This window comes from Felis catus, chromosome E3 (assembly GCF_018350175.1).
Source record: "Felis catus isolate Fca126 chromosome E3, F.catus_Fca126_mat1.0, whole genome shotgun sequence".
NCBI classification, from domain to species: Eukaryota; Metazoa; Chordata; class Mammalia; order Carnivora; family Felidae; genus Felis; species Felis catus.
The window spans coordinates 14731561-14746171 of NC_058383.1; the positions used below are offsets into that span (position 1 = coordinate 14731561).

General features: G+C 45.2%; 1 protein-coding gene and 1 long non-coding RNA gene across 7 annotated transcripts in view; one reads left to right on the forward strand and one right to left on the reverse strand.

Moving 5' to 3' along the window:
* Positions 1 to 14611, reverse strand: part of CALN1 (calneuron 1) — a 529481-nt gene that overhangs the window by 106867 nt on the left and 408003 nt on the right. The window lies entirely within an intron of this gene.
* Positions 341 to 3551, forward strand: LOC109495187. The gene is made up of 2 exons (XR_002150456.3): positions 341 to 434; positions 1630 to 3551. It is a non-coding gene; the product is annotated as an uncharacterized LOC109495187 (long non-coding RNA).

Consider the following 14611-nt stretch of genomic DNA (forward strand, 5'->3'; position numbering starts at 1 on the left):
ATTTCAGTGCATGTTAATCTCCCGGCTGAGGTGAGAAGAGGGAGAGAAGGAAAGAAAAGACTCGAGTAGCTGAGCAGAAGAGAGATTGGTTGCTCCGACATTCCAGAAGGTTCCAACAAGCCAGGGCCCCTTCCTGTGAAGTCCGAGGCTTTCTGCTGGAAAGCAAAAGGTGCCCAGCAAACGCCCCTGGTAACCAGTCTCAGCCGAGGACAGCAGACAGCGCGCTCTGTCCAGCCAAAGCGCTCGGCAATTTGAGAGTCTGCTCCTTCTCCAGGCTCTCCCGTGTTTCAAATGCAGTTTGTCTTTTTACCACAGTTGCAACCTCTCCACTTGCAGCAACTTAAAAGCAGAGGAACCGGCCACGCAAAATAGGGTGTGCGCTTGCGACCGAGGTCGGAAATGCGGCTTGACAACGTTTCCGTCTTTCGTGCAAGGTAGGGGATTTTTTTTTAATGAGTTCCTTCTCCCTACTTCTGGCTATTTCTCAGCTAGGACTCACCCAGCAGATTAACTGAGTTTCTGCTGACCTTGGCAGGAGAGAGCAAACCCAGGAATTTGGCAGAACGGAAGCTATGCCCGCGCAACCTGAGAAACCACACGTCCCGCCTCACGGGTCGGCGGGTTTGGGGTGCGGATTATCCTCTGGATCCGGGAATCCAGGGTCCAGGGATCCCGTTAGGGCCTGAACTGTGGAGCTGGCAGCTCAGTGCTGTGTCTTCCGGTGTCGGGTTTCAGGACACCACCTTGTAAAAACAATTGGCACACGAGATTCTCCTGGGCTGGGCGGTTTGAGCTCAGGCTGGCCCGAGGGGCTGAGCCAGTGCTGCGACTGAGGCAGAATTCCTCGGGGCGAAGGCTTGGGGTGCTGAGCCGGGGGCGAGCCAGCACCTAGAAAGTGGAGGCCGGGAGCGGCAGCCAGCACACAAACATCTGCAGATGAACGGAGGGATACTTCCCATTGCGAGCTGATGCGGAGGCCAGATGTGCGCACTCCCCGGGGCCACCTCATCCCCTGTGGCTGCTGCTGACAGCTGCCCGCCAGGAAAAAGCAGAGGGTGAAGGGTGAGATGGAAAGAGCTGTGGGAAGTTCGCCAGGCCCCGCCTGGAGGCTGGCCTCCATCGGCTCCGAATATTCCAGCAGTAAGTCACTTGACCGTGCGCGTCAGGGGAGCCCTTGCTGCTTTGCTAGGCGCAGCCCGACAGCGCCCGTAGGAGGGCGCCTCCCAGCTTCTGCAAGTTCCTCTAGCAGGGAATCATTCGGAAGGTTGGAGGGTCCGTGACCCCCTGGGGACAACGTGTCAGCTGGGGAGGTAAATGGTCTCCACTGCGCAGGGACTAGTTACAGAAGTCAGGCGCTGGCTTCTGCCTCTTACGAGAGAGGCCTGGTCCAAGGTGCCTGGTACAGGGCCAAGCTGGAATTCTTTAATCTGCTACACGGCTTCTCTAAAACTAAAGTTCATAAAAGGCCTCCAGCTCTTACCGATGGATAATACGCTCGACACGCAGGGCGTGTATGCGATCGCTTCTGGGTGCTGTTTAAGGCAAAATCATCCAGGGATGAGGGCCTCCGCAGGAAAACCTTGGAGAAAGCCCGTTTCCTCCTCTTTATAACCTCCATTCTCATTACAGGCCTCAATCTCCCCCTCTGCGAGGTTCGAGCTCCTCAGGGCAAGAGATCGAGCAGAGATGAACTCTGTCCAGCACCTTCTACTTCCTTCCTTCAGAACGAGACAAGAAACGAGCCATCTCAATAGCGTGGCCTTTTGAAGACAGGTGAACCAATTAGGTTTCTGACAGTTTCTATCTCCCTTTCCACTTCTTCCTCTCAAAATAATCACATCAGGCTTTGAAACCAAATGTCTAGGAACAGGGACACAGCCTGGCGGATGTCAAGCGGCTACGGAAAAAGTATCGATAAGAAACGCCCACCTGACCAAGGGGAGGAGCAGGCCCCCGAGGCCAAGACACTATCTTTAGGAGCCGGTGCTTGAGATTTCCAGGGATGTGGCCATGTCCAGTCCCCTCCTCCCGACCCCCCAAAACAGGGGACATCGTTGTCACCACATGTGCCCAGTAGCTAAAAAGACGTGACCCGAGCTCTCCCAGTTCCGGGGATGAACGAAAGCAACAGTGCCATAGCACCTCTCCGCCTCGTCCGGTCCCTCCACCCCCCCACCCTCGGCCCAGCAGACCTCACCATTGTCTCCGTGGTGAACTTCCCCGGAAACCAGTGCTGAGGAAGGGCTATTTTCGTAACACCGGGATACAACACCTGAGTGAAGGTCGGAGGTGGATTTTCAGAGCCCAAAGGCCTTGTGCTCGTTAACGGTGCACGGGGCAGCGGTCTAAGAGAGAGAACCTTGCCAGGGAGTCAGGGACAAAAGGTCCCATTTCCCACCAGGAAAAAGGGCACAAACCTCGCAGAGAAGGCAAATACTAACACATGCGCTGTAAAGAAAATGGACTTCACCGCCTACAAGAGAGACCTGAGCTCGCTCAGAAGGCACTTCCCAGAGAGAGTCCAGGCAGCCCAAGCGCCGGAATGGTCTCATGACCCAACCATGCACTTGGGATTGGGATGGACTGCTGGGAACTTTAAGTGCCCCCGGGACCTGAAGATCCAGATTTAGGAGCAATGCATGTAGGGCTGATGACATACAGCTGCAAAGTAATACTCTTTGGTTCCTCATTTTGCTCCAGATTCCTCACCTACATACAGTGTGGGTAGTAATCTCTGACTTACCTAGAAGATAGCATAAGGATCAAGCTAAACACTGCACAGACAAGTATTTTGCAACACGTACAAATATATGCTTTCACCGCCATATGTGCTGCCTGGGTGAATTATTTTTACGGAGACCTGGGAAAAGTGGCTCTTGTCATCTTTGTCCAACGGACGACTCTCGAAGACTGTCCAGCTGTGAGGCAGGTGACTAATAATCTGTTCCCTTCGAAGCGATATATTGATAGCAAAGGACTTGTCGAGACTGAGCTGATGCAAGACCAAAACTGAGCAAATACGTAACATCTCGGAGCCTCGAGTTTCCACATCTGTCAAATGGTACCAATAACTCAGCCCTCTCAGGTTTCCAAAGATTAAAGGAGGTTGCGTATGTCAACAGCTTTCTCACGAGGAGAACTTGAGGCATGTCAAGGCTCTTGTTCCTTTGTTTTGCATTCAAGCACTGGAATTAAAAAACGTGAAAGAATAGACCGTTCGCCCCGGGCCTGAAATTCTCAAAGAAGGTATGGGGGCCAAAGATCTCCCCAGGCAGAAAATGCATGTCCCCCAAAGGGAGAAGGCAGGCCTGATCCAGCTTTGATCGGGGACCCTGGCTGAGACTCACCATGGAAGAGTCATTCTTGGGGTCCACCTGATTCTCAGTCCAGACCCTGGCCCCTTGGAATGCCGTCCATCTCCTAAGGCCAAGTCCTCCCTCCTTTGTAAGATAATCTCAGGCCTCCTCGCTTGCAATCTCCATGGTTTGCCCAGTTCTCCCACCTTTTTAAAAAATTTTTTTTGGTTTCACTATAAAATATACTTGAGAGTTTGCCATAGTTTATTTTGTGTGTGCTTCTTGGATTCATCTTGATTGATCTATGAGATTTTGGAGAACAAGAAATATGTAGTTTCATCTTTGTATCCCTATACTGCCCTGTAATAATATGGGTTGTTTTTTTTGTGTGTTTTTTAAAAAAATGCTTAATGTTTATTTTCGAGAGAGAGAGAGAATGAGCGGGGAAGGGGCAGAGAGAGGGAGACACTGGATCTGAGTCAGGCTCCGGGCTCTGAGCTGTCAGCACTCGACAGCTCGAACCCACGGACCATGAGATCATGACCTGAGCTGAAGTCGGACGCTTAACCGACTAAGCCACCCAGGCGCCCCATGATATCTGCTTTTTGAATAAAATATATTTCCAGCTCTTACCTCACCATCCATCGAAAGCCAATCCTATAAATAAGCAACGAGAGCTGCCGTGGCCATCATCACCTAAGCCTTGGATGCTGCAGCACTTAACAGACCTCTTCTCTTCAAACTGGCCTCCCGGGTTCATCTTCTTCAAATGCCGTTTTAAGATACCATATTCAAATTTCCCATTCAAATTCTTTGCAAGGTGCAAACTTGAAAGCCCTGAAGGTAAGGGTCTCCACCTTACCTCCAATCCAATCCAGCTTTTTAAACTCATTTAACCCATGCATTCCCAAACCAGTAAGGCTGACTCATTCACTTATTCATTGATTTTTTTTTTTTATTCATTCCTTCAAGTAGGGTTGAGTGCCTATTATATGCCAGCCATTGTGTTAGGCGATAGGGATCTTTATACAAAGATATCATCCCTGATCTCAATGCCGTAGCCATCTGGTGGGCTGGCAGAAAGTAAAGGGCCTATTCCAATTCTAAGTGATAAGACTTACTGGGGTACAGAGGAGCCAATACCCAAATTGGCCTGAGGGAATCAGCCAAGGGTTGGCAGAAAAGAGACCAGAGTACAGTGGTTTCCCAGAAAGACCCCACGCACTGGGTAAAGAGAGGCCATTTGAGACAGAGAGAAAAGAATACGCAGAAAAATTAAGGACGTCATGAGAATATGGTATAAACTCACGAGTGGCTCCGGACGACCCAGCTGGGAGCTAAACTCAAACACAAGGGGGATCTCCAAGGTTTGTGATGTGGTATTTATTACCTATGTCAGTATTTCTCAACTTGTGTTCTGGAACCAGGTTCTGAGAGACATCAGGCAGAATACTAAGGCCAGAAACATTTTTAAAGGGTTCTGCGGTCAAAAAAAGTTTGCAAAGAAAATACGTGCTTCCCCCCCACCCCCCACTTGGAAAGTTACAATGTTCATAAGCGTATTGACGGTTCTGCTAAGCCTTGCAATAAAACAAGCTATTTAAAGGGTCCCAAACTTATTTATCCAAAGAAAATGACACCACCATATGTCTCCTGCAGGATGGAATCCAAGGACCGACAGATTTGGAAGTGCCGGTCTATACGCTACCACACCTCATGAGGCACATCTGTCCTGGCCCGTAAATTGAAGGCATGAACTTCACATACAAACACACACAGATTTGAATCCTGTTTCCAACACTTCCTTCCTGTTTGAACTTGGACAAAGGCCCATCTTTGATGGACCTTTTACTCGCCTATAAAATGGGCATAAAATATGCTTTCTCCACAGGGTGGTTTCACTGAGGCCTTCCGCCTGACCCAGAATATGTGCTTAAAGAATTTCCTTTCATTTATTATTGGTTTAATAGTTACGAATCTAATCTATCAGCCAAAATAACCATAAGAACCTTATGAGGAATATAGCTTTGCTCACCGAATTTCCAGCGTTCTGGCAAAGCTTCTCCACAATGTCTCTTAAAAGATTCTCATTTAATGATACTCAAAACTGAGCACAAAAGGATTCTCTGAAATACTGCAATTAGAAAAATTGCGATAGAAAGAAGAAAAAGCAACCCAATCCACACATCGTTAGGAGCGTACTGATTTTCTCTTTTTTTTTTTTTAATGTTTATTTATTTTTGAGACAGAGAGAGACAGAGCATGAACGGGGGAGGGGCAGAGAGAGAGGGAGACACAGAATCGGAAACAAGGTCCAGGCTCTGAGCCATCAGCCCAGAGCCCGACGCGGGGCTCGAACTCACGGACCGCGAGATCGTGACCTGAGCTGAAGTCGGACGCTCAACCGACTGAGCCACCCAGGCGCCCCAGGAATGTACTGATTTTCTTAAATGAGGTATTCTAATGTTCACAGTGACTCCATACCCTCTAGTGACTGAAAACTAAGTTATGTATATACTCAATGGAATACTACTTGGCGATCAAAAAGAATGAAATCCGGCCCCTTGCCCACAACGTGTACAGAACCGGAGTGTATTTTGCTAAGTGAAATAAGTCGGTCCGAGAAAGACAAATATGATTTCATTCATATGTGGAATTTAAGAAACACAACAGATGAACATAGGGGAAGGGAGGGAAAAATAAGATAAAATCAGAGAGGGAGGCAAACCATAAGAGACCCTTACATACAGAGAGTGAACTGAGGGTTGCTGGGGGGGGGGTGTCGGTGGGGGGATGGGCTAAGTGGGCGAGGGGCATTAAGGAGGGCGCTTGTTGGGACAGGCGCTGGGTGTCCTATGGAAGCGATGAATCACTGGGTTCTACTCCTGAAACCAACACGACATTGTATGTGAACTAACTTGAATTTAAATAAATCAATTACAAAGAAAAATATAGAAAAACAAACCACATAAAATACGGTCCTAAAAAGAGAAATATTTGCCATGTGAAGATGAAGATTATAGCCGATCAGAGTTGATAGGAATTTTAATACACAGGTTTTTAAAAAAGCAGACGAAGAAATGCTCTTCCGTGTGTGGCCTGGGACACATGCTCTGTCCTTGGCCTCGAAAACCCTTTGCTTTGGCCCTGTGGAAACTCTCACACATCCTTGAAGACTCAGCCCAAGCATCACTGCCTTCGTAAAGTCATCCTTGATTCCCCAGCTTGGGTTAGGTAACACCCCCCGGGCTCCTATAATATCCGTGGACACTTCCATTAGGCAACATCCACTGCATTCTTACCACGTGGTTGCTATGGCCACAGCACTGGAGACGTAATTGATGGCCAAATAGAGGCAGTCCTGACCTCAGAGCTTATGGTCTGATAGGACAGCAGACACCTTTTAGATAAACAGACAAAAAACGTATTGCAAATTGAGCAAGTGCTGTGAGGCAATAGAGGAGACCTAATAGAGAATCAAGGGGGTTCTGTGTTACTTGTTCACCTTGCCATCTCCTCCACTGGCTGTGAAATATTTGAGTGCAACCCTGTGCACATCTGTACCCCTTGGCACGGTATTGTGGCACAGTGCATTGAAGTTGGCGTGCATTACCTCTTGAATGAATGAATGAGCGAATGAATCAATGAATTCAATGAGTTAAAACTGAGACACATAGGGTTTGCCTAAGCTGACAACTAATTAGTTACAATTTTGACTACTACCGTTGTTTAAAGGGGGAGAATACTTGTAAACATATACATATATATGTATATTTTTAAATGTTCATTTATTTATTTTTGAGAGAGCGAGAGAGGGTGAACAGGGGAGGGAGAGAGAGAGAGAGAGAGAGAGAGAGAGAGAGAGAGAGAATCCCAAGCAGGCTCCGCACTGTCAGTGCAGAAAACAACTTCTGCCACTCGATTTCCAGTCCTAGGCAACGGGTAATTGTTTGGTGCCCTTTCTTGACTCCTGGCCCAGCTCTGGCTGCTGTTTGCCGCGAAAAAACGAGTGAGTAGCCACACAGTGGGCTTCATGCAGCACGACGCAGCGAAGACGCTCTTTACGCACATCTGTTCTCTAGGACGGAAAGAGCCCATAGCCAACCTCAGGGCAATTACTACTGTGTTCTGTTGATACTTGGTTTTATTTGGCTCCTTGGTTCTCCCAGACCCTGTAGAATCGCAAACATCATCAATGGCTTCCAACTAGAGCTGGCTGGAAGGAAGAATACGTTTTATTTGGAGAATGGTGGCTCCCCACGCACTTGTGATAAAAGAGGAAGGAGACGTGTGGATTTGTCCAATAACCTCAACTGTGTGTCGTGCAAGCGGGGTCCGGACAGAAGACTCACTCCATGATTCCGAATCCTTCATGAAAATGATTCCATCGGCAGCCCACACTTGCCTGACTTCCTTGTGATTCTGTGGGGCAGACAGTGTGATTACCTAATTTAAATAAAGAGCTAGCTCATTGCTGGGTTTTTTTCTTTCTTTCTTTCTTTCTTTCTTTCTTTCTTTCTTTCTTTCTTTCTTTCTTTCTTTCTTTCTTTCCTTCCTTCCTTCCTTCCTTCCTTCCTTCCTTCCTTCCTTCCTTCCTTTCTTTCTTTCTTTCTTTCTTTCTTTTTCTTTCTTTCTGCCAAGAAGATTTAGAGCAGTGACCTGGCTCAGGGATAATATTCTCATAGAATTCTCAGATTCAGTGAAAAATTAGGAAGTGCACATAAGGACGTTCACATCCCTCCTGGAGAGAGCCCGACAGAGAGGCACACACATTTTTTAGAGCATCACAAAAGATAACACCGCTCCCTCCCCCAACAGCGCTTGATTTTTAAAAGTCACCAATGTCAGCACTGCCTTTAATGAGTCTGTAACCAGAAGTTTGCACCCGAAGACTAGGATTTCAGGGTTTTCTTTTTCTACAGCAGCTGACAGAACTCACTCCCCACCTCAGAACCTGGTTTTCCAGGTACAGACTACATTTTTTTTTGGTGGAAGACATGACGTGACATGATTTCCAAAACTTGAATACAATATTTAACACATACACAAGAATGTGTGTATGTTGTGTTTTTTTTTTGCAAAGCTATGAAGCATAATGGACCAAACACCTGGGTACAAACACCCATGAAGCCATTATCCGTTACCATCTCAAAAGCCAGGATACCACCAATGTACGTGAATTTCTAGAGACTCTGTGGCCCCATCCACCGCGCATTATCTCAGATAAATCCATATGTGAAGTTGCTGTTTCTAATTCCTTGCTCTTAAATAGCTCTACCTTACTTTGTTTTTCCTCTCTATACTGTTTCTGTTTTATTCTGTCTGCCTTCGTGATTTCTCTTTAGATTGTCAGCAACTGGACTATGGTATTTACCTTCACATAATACAATGATACACTCAACCCGACAACAGTATCCTTTCAACTGTTCCCTCGTATCGTTTCTTCTACTGCCATCATATGTTTAACTTCACATGTGCTACAAACACAACACCTTAGGACTATTTTTGCTTTAAAGGGTCAATTTTTAAAAAGGGATTAAAAAAATGTAATTCATATCACCCTGCACTTCAGGACAGAAATCTTCATTTCTTTATGTAAACCCACGTTTCTCTCGCCATCTTGTTTGTTCTGCTTTGGGACTGTCCTTTGCCATTTTTTACAGCACAGGTCTGCTGGCAATAAATTCTCAAGGCCCTTTTCGTCTGGAAAAGCCATTATTTTGCCTTTGATTTCAGAAACTATTATCACAGGGCATAGAATTCTGGATTGACAGAATCTTTTCTGTCATTTTAGAGATGTCACTTCTTGTTTCCGATCTACATAGCTTCTACCAAGGGGCCTATCGTGACGCTTATCTTTTTTAAAATCATTTTTAAGTATTAATTAATTTAATTTTAATTCCAGTGTAGTTAACATTCAGTGCCATATTAGTTTCAGGTGTACAATACAGTGATTCATCAATTCCAAACATCACCGTGTGCTCATCACAAGCCCACTCCTTAATCCCCATCACCTATTTCAGCCGTTCCCACCCCCTCGGGTAACCATGTTTTTCCTACAGTTAAGAGTCTGTGTTTGGGTTTGCCTCTACCTTTTTTTCCCTTTGTTTGTTTTTTGTTTCTCCAATTCCACATGTGTGAAATCATATGGTTATTTGTCTTTCTCTGACTGGCTTATTTCATTTAACATTATACTTTCTAGATCCATCCAGGTTGTTGCAAATGGCAAGATTTTATCCTTTTTTATGGCTGATTCATATTCCATTGTGTATATATGTATATACCGCATGTTCTTTATCCACTGATCTATCGATGGACACCTGGGCTGTCTCCATAATTTGGTTATCATAAATAATGCTGCAATAAACATAGAGGTACATATATCTCTTTGAATTAGCGTTTTTGTATTCTTTGGGTAAATACCCAATATTGCAATCATATGGTAGTTCTATTTTTAATTTTTTGAGGAACCTCCATACTGTCTTCCACAGTGGCTGCCCCAGTTTCCATGCCCTCCAACAGTGCACGAGGGTTTCCTTTTCTCCACATCCTCACCAACATTTGTTATTTCCTGTGGTTTTGATGTTAGCCATTGTGACAATGAGTTGGTACCTCATCGTGGGTTTGATCTGCATTTCCCTGATGATGAGTGATGTTGAGCATGTTTTCATGAGTCTGTTGGCCATCTGGATGGCTTCTTTGGAGAAATATCTGTTCATGTCTTCTGCTCAGTTTTTAATTGGATCACCTGGGGTTTTTGGTGTTGAGTTGTACAAGTTCTTTATTTATTTTGGATACTAACCTATCAAATACGTCATCTGCAAATATCTTGTCCCATTCACAGTAGGTGTGCATGTGTATGTACGGGTGTTATTCTGTGTGTCTTTTTCCTGCTTGGGGTTCAGGTCACTTATCTATCCCCTGCGTCTCAGCTCTGAAAGCACCTTCCCAAGTTCTCTGTGATAAACAATGGAATTGCTTTGAGCATGTCTGTTTCGAAGTGAACACAATGGAGGTCCATGGAGCAGGGCCCGTGGGTATGTGCAAACCTATATTCTCAGGCTAGTTCACACTCACAATCTGGAAATTTGTTAGAAATTTTGGCCGAATTCTTTCCCACTAATCTGGCGCTGGGCCTCTCTCCCTCTGTGACCCCCTAGCGGTGACTCCGTGCTGTGTCCCATCTGTCCCTGGAGGTGTCTGTCTTTCCATACGCTTCGGGCTACGTGGTTGCTCTGGGGCGGGCTTCAACTCTCTGATGGATTCGAGAAGATTTGTAATTTTTGTAGTTACCCCAGATTTTTCTGGTTATTGCAATGAGAGTGAAGCTCTTTCCTGTTTCCCATATCCTAGGCAGAAGAGGAAGTTCAACTATAATGCAAAATATTTTATTTTCTCCCCTTAATCTACTTGTTAGGTGCTAGGTAAATCCTCTGAAACTTTTTTTTTTAAGGTTTATTTATTTTTGAAGGAGAGAGAGAGACAGAGTGTGAGTGGGGGAGGGGCAGAGAGGGAGACAGAGAATCCGAAGCAGCCTCCAGGCTTGAGCTGTCAGCACAGAGCCCGACGCAGGGCTCGAACCCATGAACCGTGAGATCATCACCTGAGCTGAAGTCAGATGCTTAACCGACTAAGCCACCCAGGCACCCCAGGCCTCTGAATCTTTACTAATTTTTGTAAACTATTAATAATTTAGAGAAGTGTGTTAAAATTCCCTCCTATAATCGGCCAATTACTGTTCATATTTTATCAATATTTTGCTTTATATATTTTGATATACGATAACATGTCACATACCACTTACGATAATAGGTACACGGAATTTTAAAAAATTCTCTCCTGTTGGTTAATTAAATAGTTTATGACCAAATACTGTCTCTCTTTGTGCTAATAGTGCTTTTTTCTCTTAAAATCTAATTTATCTGTTTTTTTATTAATATAGTCACCCCATGTTTTTTCTGGTTATTCTTTGCATGTTATTTTTTTCTATCCTCTTATTTTCAGTCTATGTTCATATATTTTGGATGTGTCCCTTAAGTAGCATTTGGCTGATCTGTTTAAGAAAAAAACAACCCGACGGGGCGCCTGGGTGGCTCAGTCGGTTGGGCGTCCGACTTGGGCTCAGGTCACGCTCTCGTGGTTTGTGAGTTCGAGCCCCGCGTCGGGCTCTGTGCTGACAGCTCGGAGCCTGGAGCCTGCTTCAGATTCTGTGTCTCCCTCTCCTCTGGCCCTTCCCCTCTCGAGCTCTCTCTCTCCCAAAGATAAAAAAACATTAAAACAAAAAAAAAAAAGAAAAGAAAAAAACAACCTGATATGCTCTTTTTCCACAATAATTATTGAAGATTTTAGAACTGGCTTATTGTAATGTCATTAATATTTCTGCCACTGAATACAGGTCAGAAATTCAGACCTAGAAGTCCACACTGAATTGTGTCATTACCTAGGACTTCTCCATCTCTGAAATTGTTAATTAAAATAGTTCTCAGACTTTGTTTTCTAATGAATGCTCTTCTGTGCTTCTCCCAATATATTGTCCTTTTGGTAACATCGACACCCTTAGTCTCTTGGTTCTAAGTTCCGTCTGGCTTGATCACTCCCAGGCGAGATGGCTATAGTGCCCTCCCTCTTCTCTTTACCCCCAATCATGCCACCTGTCGTTGTCATGCGTCCTCCATACTGTTGCCAGAGTGACCTAAGGTTCGAATACGATTGGGTCACACTGCCTTGCTTGCGATGCATCAATAAAATTGAGATCACACTGATGAGCATACATGCCCTGTGCTACCTGCACACTACCTATGTCTCTATTCTAGCTGTTTCTCTGCTGCCTCATTATTCCCCCCATCAGAAACCTCCCGTAGTTCCATGAACTCACTGTGTTTTTGAAACAGCTTTACTGAGATATAATTCCCATACCATCCAGCTCACATATTTAAAACATAACCACTCAATGGTTTCAGTATATTCACGAGGTTGTGCAACCCTCATGATTGTTTCTACAATTTTAGATTATACGCCAGCACTCATTATTTATGTGTCTAAATTTGTCATTACGGCCATCCTAGCGTGCACAGAGAAGTATCTCATTGTGGTTTTGATGTGCATTTCCCTAATGGCACGACATTGAGCGTTTTTTTTCACGTCGTCATTGGCTGTTTGTATGTTTTCTTGGGGAACTGGCTTTTCAGATACTTTGCCCCATTTCTTTCGTTGGGTTGTGTGTCTTGTTATTCTTGGGTTGAAAGTGTTCTTTACATATTCTAGTTACAAGTCTTTTATCAGCTATAGGACTTAGGACTATATCATTTCCTCGTGTCGTTTGCCTCTTCACCGTCTTGGTTGTGTCATCTTACAATTTTCTAAATGAGGCTTTAAATGTTAATGAAGTCCAATTTATTTCATCTTTTGTCCCTTGTGCTGTTGGTGTCGCATCCAAGAAGGCTTCACCTAACCCCAAATTATGAAGATTCACTCCTTACTTTTCTTCTAACAGTTTTATAGTTTGGGCTCTTATATTTAGGTTGATGATCCATTTTGAGATCATTGCCATGTCTGGTATGATGAAGGAGTCCAACTGCATTCTTGTGCACACCCCGTTGTCTCAACTCCTCACATTCTTGTGCGTCTCACATGCTGCTTCCTATGCTCTTAAACTCCTTCCTTTCCCCTCTCCATTTTTAAAATTCTTACTTGCATTCCAGATGAAGCATAACCTAAGCCAAAGTCTTCTCCGACTTCCTGGTCTAATTTAAATGTCCTTTTCTGGTGCTTCTATAACATCGTGCATTCTTTTTTTTTTTTAATTTTTGTAATGTTTATTTATTTTTGAGAGAGACAGAGAGACAGAGCCTGAGCGGGGGAGAGGCAGAAAGAGAGGGAGACACAGAATGTGAAGCAGGCTCCGGGCTCTGAGCTGTCGGCACAGAGCCCAATGTGGGGCTCGAACTCATGAACCACAAGATCACGACCTGAGCCGGAGTCGGACACTTAACTGACTGGGCCACCCAGGCACCCCAATATCATGCATTCTTTTTAGATCAAGCATCTGTGACCTTTTTTTTTATGGGGGGGGGGGGTGGGTAAAGGGCCAGACAGTAAATATTTTAAGCTTTATATGCAGAGAGGCAAAAGTCAAGGATATTCTGTAAGTACTTAAACAGTGAGAGAGAAAACAAACTACCAAAAAAAGGAAAATAATGAAATTTAAAATGTAATAGTAATAGAGTGCTTTTTTGGTCATACAGATTTATGAATGAGAAAAACCAAACTCTTTTTTGAGAGGAGATAATACCTTGCTTACTTGGGTTTCACATTTAGTATTCCCGATCATTAAGTTAATGGCACATGTTCATCTGCGAAAACCATTCTCAGCTTCGGGCCATACAAAAGCAGGTGGTGTGCTAGATTTGGCCGATGGACCACAATTTCTTGGCTTTGTGATAGATCAAAAGTTCCAGCCCCCTTCCAGACCTGACATACCTGTGGCATGGAGGGCAGTCCCAGCCATAACTGTGGATGGCTACAGAGGCATCCTCTTTGGGGAGGGTGGTGAGGAGGTTTGCAGTGGCAGGTGGTATAGACGAGCTTAATCAGTAGCCTTGCCAATGCTCCCGTATTATAGATTATAGAGTCTGGAGAGCTGGCACTCATTATCTCTCAGCCTGTCTTATAACTAGGGGTCGGCCAACCTGAGGTACTCACTTGACCTGTTGATCTAGAAGTGAGAAGATGCGTGGGGAGGGGGGCAGGGCATGAGGCATGCAACCCGGTGTGGATTACGAACCTAGTGGTGTAATTCTGGAGCCGGAAGTTGTGGTAGCTGGTGTCAGCAGGTGGCTTCTAGAATCACCGGCTTCCCTGTCATGGTAAAGGCAGTAGATTCTCTAGTGTGATATGGGAAGTGGTTCTTCGAAGCTGAACCTTTCCAGTAATACAGGGAGCTCTCTACTTCTCTAATAAGACTTTTCTTTTTAATTAAAGTTTTTGTTTGTTTGTTTAGAGAGCGCAAGAGAGCGCAAGCAAGTAGGGGAGGGGTAGAGAGAAAGAGAGAGAATCCCTGTGGGGATCCTCACTGTGGGTGCAGAGCCTGAGGTGGGGCTCGAACTCATGAACCGTGAGATCATGACCTGAGCTGTAATCAAGAGTCAGACGCTTAACTGACTGAGCCACTCAGGCGCCCAAGCCCTAGTAAGACTTTTAAAACTACATTAGGGGCACCTGGGTGGCTCAGTCGGTTAAGCATTGACTTCAACTCAGGTCATGATCTCGCAGTCCGTGAGTTCGAGCCCCGCGTCGGGTTCTGTGCTGACAGCTCA